The sequence below is a fragment of the Furipterus horrens genome, unplaced genomic scaffold (assembly GCF_987537825.1).
Source record: "Furipterus horrens unplaced genomic scaffold, mFurHor1.1.pri manual_scaffold_7, whole genome shotgun sequence".
Lineage (NCBI taxonomy): Eukaryota > Metazoa > Chordata > Mammalia > Chiroptera > Furipteridae > Furipterus > Furipterus horrens.
In genome coordinates this window covers 19,189,977-19,199,366 of record NW_028327177.1, presented here as the reverse complement: position 1 = coordinate 19,199,366, position 9,390 = coordinate 19,189,977, and the positions used below count along the sequence as shown (strand labels likewise).

General features: G+C 40.1%; 1 pseudogene; it reads left to right on the top strand.

Moving 5' to 3' along the window:
- The first annotated feature begins 3,604 nt into the window (after positions 1-3,604).
- LOC150004087 (keratin, type I cytoskeletal 18 pseudogene) lies at positions 3,605-6,119 on the top strand (annotated as a pseudogene).
- Positions 6,120-9,390: the final 3,271 nt, after the last annotated feature.

Below are 9,390 nucleotides of genomic sequence, written 5' to 3'. Positions count from 1 at the left end.
CTGTTGGAAAAGGCGGCATGTACTTATGTATTCTAGTGGCACATATTTACAAATTGCCTAAATCCAGAGGAACATAGATTTTGAGAAGCCCAGATTTTGCAAGACTCAGGACATAATGGAAGAATATGCAAAGTTTATGAGGGTAACTTTAAAATTATACTTTTTGCAATGTTTTAAAATGTCCTAAAGTATAAGACATTTTAGAAATTTATACATTTTAAAACTGTATGACATGCACTTTAATAAAGTGATTTCATGATAATGGTTCTTCTTCTGATAAATATGAAGGAGTGGTAGAATGTAGGAACCCAGTAAAGTATATTAGAAAGAGCTAGCTGTTATAACAGCTATAGTATATATAACCATGCCCAAAGGTTATAATAGCTATATATAAAATGAGTTACCTGGTAGGCTAGAGTGGCCTGATAGAAACTTGCTTTGACTGCAATGGATAACTAGCTATTTTGTAATGAATATATTTTGTCACTAGCATTGCATGAATCATATGCATATCCCTTCTAGGTTCCACCGTTGTCAAATCTGGAAGTACAAGAGTTTTAACATCCTGGCAGCAATCACTGATTAATGGGAGATGAGAATCAAATGCTAATAGAATTGTTGATGCTTCCAGTGTTAACTAGATTAAGAGTACAACCTAGAATTTGTTTTCACTTCAACCATTTCACTTTCCGTAGTCCCATTGATCATCTCTGTTGAGATTCTTTGCTAAAATAAATTATTTTAAAGAAAGCCCTTGCCTTAGATTCTGTGATTAGAAAAGCATGAAGTAAGATAACCTCTTTTTTTTAACAAGATTATTTCATTTTATTTTATTTTATTTATCTGTTTTTAAAGAGAAGGTAAAGGAGAAAGAGAGTGAGAGAAACATCACTGTGCGGTTGCCTCTCATGTGCCCCCAACTAGGGACCTGGTGTGCAACCTAGTCATGTGCCCTGACTAGGAATCAAACCAGCGACAGTTGGTTCACAGGCCAGCACTCAATCCACTGTGCCACAGCAGCCAGGTAAGACAACCTCTTAAAGCCAATGCTTGATATATGAAAGCCAGAACTGAGAATTAGTAGAAAAGTATGTTTTAGCCATGGGTCAAAGAGAGGTCCCATATATCAACTCATATAATAGGAGTAGCTTATAGTCATAAGTTAAAATTCTCAGAAAATAACTTCTTACAACAAAATAGTGTCAAAATTATCAATCACATTTTGTTGAGTGTATTAAGGACACAACTGGAAGAGATTTAAAGAGAAAAATTCAATCTAAATATGGAAAAGCTTAAGATACAGGCTTTTCTGACCAACTATCTTGGAAGGTGGTAAACTCAAAAATAATTCAAAGCTAAAGGAACAAAAATGTGAATTAAGAGACTTATAGTTAAACAAATGTAAGCGATGTAAAATTAAGTACTTTGTGTATAAAACTGTGTGTACTATATATTAGAAATTATTAATTTTCTTTTTCTAACAATAAGCTAAATAATATGTATTTCTACTTTCATTCACTGAAAAATGGAAAATTAGACAATGATTATCTGATCAAGATATTTACATTATTTTTTCCTACATGATAATTCTATCTTCAAAATACTGTTCCTACTGGTAATATATTTACTGTTTCATGAAAGTTTTCTCACTTTTTCAGAATTATAAAAACATACACATGTGTATATATACACACCACACACATATAATACATACATATATTTAATATTTAAATGAATTATATATAGACATGTATCTATATTTATAATGTGTATACATATTGTATAGCACTATAGTGCTATAACTCTGTATGGCACCAGTTTTGATCCTGCAAATTTCTAGGGGAATACTGTGTAAAGTATGAGCTCTGTCCAGAAGGTATCCAGCCATGTACTATGAAAAGTAGAAACATTTATTGAAGAAGATAAAAGATACAAGAAACATTGAACATAGAACAATGACTCCTGAGTCCCCTACAAAGTAGGCACTTGTGGGACCTCTCACAATTCTCCCAATTGCCAACAGCTGCCCCATCATATTTTCCTGAATCTCATCAACAATCTTAAACCTCTTTTCTTTCAAAGTTTATTTCAGTTTGGGGAAAAGTCAGAAATCACAGGACACCAAATCTGGGTTATATGGGGGCTGAGTCACCTGGTGATCTGATGTTTCACCAGAAAACTCTGCATGAGACATGATGTATAAGCAAGTGTGTTGTGAAGAAGCTACCCATCACCATTTACCCATAGCTGTGCCCTTTTGGATCATTCAAATAGTGTCTGCAGAGAAATGTTCAAGCTTAACGCAAAATCTGTTGCACACTCGTCGCTCTACTTGATCAATCATTTTGAATGTGATGGCCACATAGTACACATGCTCACTCAATGGCATCTACCACCTCCACTGACTAGGACAGTGAAGTCACCCTTGTTCATGCATGCACATTGCAGTCCACTTTCCTTGGCTGCCAGGTTACATGGATGTCACACAAACCATTCTTGTCATATTAACCATGGTTGGGTTTTTTCCAGACAGATCTCATATATGTTTTTCTAACATGTGTGCTATATACCTAAATGAACACAAAATAACATTAAAAGGGAAAAAAAAAGGAGAGACCAGAGCATTGAATAAGTTGCCAACATGGACATGGAAATCACTCTGAATGATGCAAGTAGGACTAAGACTTTGAGATAACTTCAAAGTTTTCATAAAGAAAGAAGAGTATCCAGGGAAGTTGAAGGTGTCAGTGCCAGGAATGTGGTGGGGGTGGCACAAGCTTCTAAGGAGCAAGAGGTTTTCCAATAGAAAGAGAATACAATTTAAAATGAGTCAGAAAGCACCAGAATCCACCATGTCTCCACCCCGAAATACTGGAGAGTCTGAGAGGAGAAGTCTCTGACTTGAGAGAGAGACAAGGGAAGCCATGTCCTCAAAGGAAATCCAGGTTACAGTTAAGGTCAGTATGCAAAAATAAATAAATAAATAAATAAATAAATAAATAAATAAATAAATAAATAAATGGAGAAACAGTCTAAGGAAATGGGGAAGTATTTAGTCATGAAGTTGGACTTTCAGAAAGTAAAACTAAAAGTTATGTGAAGAGGAGGAGGAAAAAGGTGTCCCCTACTCTCCAATTTTTGGCCCAAGTTGTAGTCCCAACGCTTGTCACCCACTGCCTTCCTACGCACTTCCTTCTCTGGTACTTCAGTGCTCTCTTTGGTCATAATATGGAACTACTATCTTTTCTCTGATGCCTCATATTCATAGAATTATGTAAATAATGTAAAAAGCCTTTGAAAAAATGTAATAAGCTAAATAAGTGGGGCATTGGCATCTTTCCACTTTGCCCCATTCCTGTCTCAGATTTGTTTTCCTAAGCCCCAGCCCCCTAATCCTAACTTAGGAGTGATCATTCTTTGTCCCCTGAGGGGCATAACTACATCTTTTCCCAGGGAATATGGACTACTATTATAGCCCCACTTCTGCTGTTGGCATTTCCCATGATCACTCTGCAACCTAGCAACTGGGACCGTTTCTCTGGTTGATGGGGCTCACTGACTTGCCCAATGGGGGAGGAGGAATGTACATTTCATAATGGGCACCATGTCACGGAATGTGTGAGTGAGATAACAGCTGGAGTCAGTTACTCATTTTGACTGGAGGAGTAACATTTTGGAAAAATGACAAGAAAGCTACCTCAAATTTCCGTATTTCAACCCCGGCCCCCACCTACTCCTAAAAAAATTCACCTCATAGGCAACTTTCCTAGCCTGGATCCTAACTCTTCTGGCCCTTCTCCCATGTGGTACTCACCCTTTTGTATTTTCTTCCCTACCACTCCCCCTAGTCTGCGTAACAGCAACTCTTCCCTCTACCCTACCCACGTTATTTACCTACCCAGTCGTTCCTGTGTTCCTTGCAGAATACCCACTTGGCGCCATATTCGTCCTGATCCCCTTTTTTGTTATCACTCTAGGTATTACCCCTCTCCCCCACCCGCTCCTCCTCCTAGCCCCTCTTTCTAATCCATTGGACTCTGGCTCTCCCCAGTACACCAGCCACCCCAAAACTAGACCTGCTGATTTACAAATATTATCCTGAAGAGAGTTTCCCTACAAGTGGGTCAGTTCTGTTGCCACTCAGAATTTCTAAGACTACAGGTTGCCAGTATTTTCTCCTGGTAGATACAGCACATTTGAGATGATGGCCTACCAACATTCAACTCTGAGGATGCCAGAGACACTTTTAACAAGTTCCTTTTTCTAGAGTCTGTTCTTTTCTGATAGTCTCCTGCCTGATCAGTCAGCCTGAGACACCTCTGCCTTGGTCATTGGCTTCTCCATGGAACTGTGTCTGTACCACAGAGAAAACAGCAAGAAGGATGAAGAGGGGAAAGCTTCCATCATATGTCTAAGAGGAAGGCTTCTCAAGAATCCCCAACCTGTGACTGTGAGTTCTGACAAGTTGTACGGTCAGGAGAAAACCCATGTCTTGACATGATTACTGGGAGGAGGCTGCAGATGGGCTGGTTCTTGCTTGGTATTCAGAGAAAAATCACAAACCTGTTGGACTACACCAGCTGGACCTCTGTACACCCTTTCGACTTCTCCCTTCTCCATAGCTGCATCGCTGTCTACATTGTCAGGTTTCTGAATTTGATTTACCTGGTGTCCAGGAACTTAGGAAAAAAATATATGAAGTCAGAGATAAAAGTGAAGTAATAGGATGGTTTTTAGAACTCACTATGGCTGCCATTTAAATTTTCAGGGAGACTGCTGCTTGAACCTGAGTCTTACATTCTCTCCTAGGAAATAGAGAATTCTCTCCTAAACAACATGAACTTGCTCCAGCTTCTCCACAAACTGCCATGCAAACTACCAGAACCTGGGTCCCATGCAGTCACCCAGTCACTGGGTCCAGCTGCCCAGCAACCTGGAAAGCATCTATGCAGACTCTGGGGGATCAGGCTCCCAAATCTTCATGTCCCACTGCACCATCATATGGGCTGGCTGGGGATTCAGGGGTCTGGATGCAGGGGTGACCAGGTGTCTGGTCAGCACAGGGGGCATACACAGCAAAACAGAGACTCTGCAATGCCTGAATAATTGCCTCACCTCCTACCTGGAGAGAGTAAGAAGCCTGGAGAGTGATAATCAAAGACTCAAGAGTGAAATCCGGAAACACATGGGGAAGAAAGGACCCCAGGTTAGAGACTGGGGAATCAATTTAAGACCATCAAAGACACAAGGGCTCAGATTTTTGCAAGGTCTATGAACAATGCCTGCATTGTCCTGTAGATTGACAATGCCAGTCTTGCTGACGACTTCAGTGTCAAAAATGAGATGGAGCTGGCCATGCACTAGTCCATGACAACTGACATCAGTGGGCTCCAAACAGTCACTGATGACACTGATATCATTCGCTGCAGCTGGAGACAGAGATCAATGCTTTCAAAGAGGAGCTGCTCTTCATAAAAAGCACATGGGGGAAACAAGTGGTCTACACACCAAATCGCCAACTCTGGACCTCAGCAAAATCATGGCAGACATCTGGAACCAATATGATGAACTCGCTTGGAAGAACCGAGAGTAGCTAGACCAGTACTGCTCCCAGTACCTGAGGACAGCACCACCGTGGTCACCTTGCAAACTGCTGAGATGACACAGAACCGAGACATATATGTGGTCCCGTCCTTGGAGACTTTCCTGGACTGCATGAGAAATCTGGAGGCCAGTTTGGGAAACAGCCTGAGGAAGGTGGAAACCTCGCTATGCCAGGCATGGAACAGCTCGAAGGGATCCTGCTGCACCTGGAGTCAGAGCTGGCCCAAACCCAGGCAGAGGGGCAGCGCCAGGCCCAAGAGTGCAAGGCCCTGCTGAACATCAAGGTCAAGCTGGAGGCTGAGATCGCCACCTACTGCCGCCTACTGCAAGAAGGGGAGGACCTCCGTCTTGGCGACGCCCTGGACAACAGCCACTCCATACGACCCATCCAAAAGACAACCGCCACCTGTGGGACTGTGGACAGCGAAGTGGTGTCTGAGGTCAAGGACACCAAAGTTCTGACGTGTGAAAGGCAGAAGAAGCAGGACATCCCTTGGGGGGCAGGAAGCCAATAAAAGGTTAAGATTGTTGAAAATAATTTCTCAAGGATATTTTTCAGTGTATTTTCATCATTAGATGCAATTTCTTTATCTGTTTCTTATGTTGATATTAAACAAGGAGTTACATCTTGTGAGTGACCTGGTTATTGAGATCTCTTTCCTCCTCTCTGATACAGTTTCATTGGAGGATCTAGGAGAAAAAGAAAAGAGAAGGGATATTTAATTAATGGCATGACAATAACCTAAAAAATGCAGTGGAACATGATGTCTGCTGCACTAACTCACACATTAACAACATGTATATTGTATTCATGTGGAGAAATATATCTTCTCTGAACATTTTCCTATAGTAAAGTGAAGTTCCTCAGTATCTAATTTTTCAACATTATTGTTTTTTGTCTTATTTGAAATATTAAGATTTGGGCAACCATGTCATAATAACATTGAATACTCATAATATTAATCTCAATGTTTAAAAGCTCTGAAAAATTAATAGATTCTTCTGAAAATTTCAGTCCCAATAATTGTAAAGTGGCTGATAACAAGTGTAAAAAATATAGGATTGTATGATAGAATGGCATTCTACGAAAGGTTTTTAAAAAATAAAATGGTACCTCAGTTTACATGAAGATATTCTATGATATTATTCTGTGAGAATAATCATCATCAAATATAATTAGGGAATGTTCATAGATGTATAGTATCAGTATTCACTGAATAATCAGAAAACTTTCACATTCATACAGTTTTGGGTGAAATAATCTAAATAGAACACCCAATTATATATAGAATAACTTGCACAATCTCTAATATTTTAGTCCATATACTAGTCACTGCAAAGCTTCTATTGTTTGCAGGACAGACTACTCATATAGTTTATGCAAAAATAGTAACCTTTTTCAATCAAGCCTTGGTTCAGTCTTTTTTCAAACAGGTATGCTTAACATTTGCAATTGAAATCACTTGTACTTCCCAAACTTATTCCAAACTGACTGTTTTTAATGTAGCAGATCTTTTCAGGTTTCATTCAAGTTTTAAGTCACTCTATGAGGTAAAAAAATCTAAAACAAGCTTGTTTTCTGCCTGCATTGTCAAGTGGGGACAACGGGGAATATATTCTACAATATAAGGAATGAGAAAGAGACATCTCTGAAAATTCTACACAATAAAAATGTAATGATAAATGTTATTAACAACTGAAAATACATTGGCATGTGCAGTTAAATATATTCTAACCAAAAATTTAGTTTGAGAAGGGTACTCTGGGGTGAGTTCTGCCAAATACTTGAAGAAGAAATAATACCAGTTTTACATAAACACTTCTGGGTAGCTGAAGATGAGAGCATACTTTTCAACTCACTCTGTGAAGCTAGCAATATCTTGGTGTAATGCAGACAAAAAATAAGGAAAATAACTTATGAACATTGATTTAAAAATTCTCAACACAATTTTAGTAAAATTAATCCAACAATTTATCATGATTAAGTGGGGATGATCTCTAAAATACAAAGCTGTTTTAAAATTTAAAAAATCAAGCAATGTAATTCCCCACAGTGGCTATAAAAGAAAAATGATGCAATCATCTTAATAAACACAGAAAAAGGATTTTATAATATGCCACTTGTATGCATGACAAAAGTTCTTAGCAAACCAAGAATGGAAACAACCATAACCTGATAAAAGGTACGTAGGACAAACCTACAACTGACATTATACTTAATGATGAAAGAATGACTAACTTTCCCCTAGGATTGTAAAGGAGGTGAGAATGTCCACTATCACTTTTCATTTATTTAAATTTTAGCAGATGACACATATTCATTTACAACTTTATTGATTTATAATTAAGGCACTATTATACATATCTATATTATACAATCCCTTGCTCCTTTCTAGGGATTCTTTCACAAGCTTCTGGCCTTTTTTTTTTTTCATGCATTATCTATGATCATAGTCAGTGTAAGTTCCCCTGGCTGGTTTGGCTCAGTGGATTGAGCATCGGCCTGCGAGCTAAGTGTCGCTGGTTCGATCTTCCAGTCAGGGCACATCAGAGAAGGAAAACTCTGACTCCAAAAAACCTCCGCTGCCTTGCGGCATACCTCTTCAGGGGAAAGGCTAAGGGAGTAAACCCCGACAGAAAATCCGGAGCCGGAGTCCCTAAGGTGGTTTGACGTCGTAGTCAACACCGGCAACTCCTGCGGCGCACCTGAAACCAAGCTGTATTGACTCCGTCTTTCCCTTGGACCCTTCAGCTGCGAAGAGAGGGGGGGTCTGCTGCATGGGCAACAGCAGACCCTCCATATCACCCTGCCCAGGCTCTGTAGCTTCAGCTTCACTGGAGAGGACACTCCAGCGTCATCGTAAGATGTCGATTCAACACGGGAGGAGACAGATACCATGTCACTCCCGAGTCGGACTGCACAACCATTCTCAGCGGTGCAGATAGACTCTTAAGAAGCTACACCATCGTCTCTCGAGACGGACGGCTGCCGCCGCCGCCGACGACATATTGTATACACATATATATCATTAATGCTTAAATCACTTTCTTGTAATTGGTTGAAATACTTTCTTCTCCAAATAATACGCCCACAACTGCCTGGCCACCCCTATTAAAGTCACCTTACCAAAGATGAAAGAACGGCAAATAACCACATGAAAGATCCTCCACATCATATATTACCAGAGAAATGCAAAATAAATCAACCTTTTTTCATGTTTCACAACTTTATCAGAATAGTTTATTCTGTGCAAATTAAAAACGTGCTGAATTACAAACGTATCACAAGTAAGGCTGAGCACTCTAGGCCTGCTCACTCTATAGCCACGGTGTTCCCCAGCTGCCAACGACTGAGCCACACACTTGGCGACCCCACACTCCAGCCAAGAACAGGTGGCTCCAAACCTAGAGCTTTTAAGACAAAATTGTAGGGCCAATAAATTGGGGCTACTACGAAAGCAAGACAACATATACACGCTAAATGAAAAAGCTCTCCTTCCCAACCCGAGTCCTTCCCCACAGCGTAACTGAAAACGCAGGTTCAACTAATTGCCCCAATGACAAACTCCAGCAACAAGTGTTGGTGCAAAAAGAAATAGGTGCCGTGACCTGGGAGAATGGTGGATTCCCATCTCGAAGACCATCCTCTTCCTGCTCAAGCCCAGGGATAGGGAGGGGAAAATCGATATTTTCTCAGATTCCTCAAAGAAAATGGTATGCATGACAGGGATACCACAGTGCTCTTCTTTGAGCACGCCCACCCTCCCCTTTCTTCAGGCATGTACT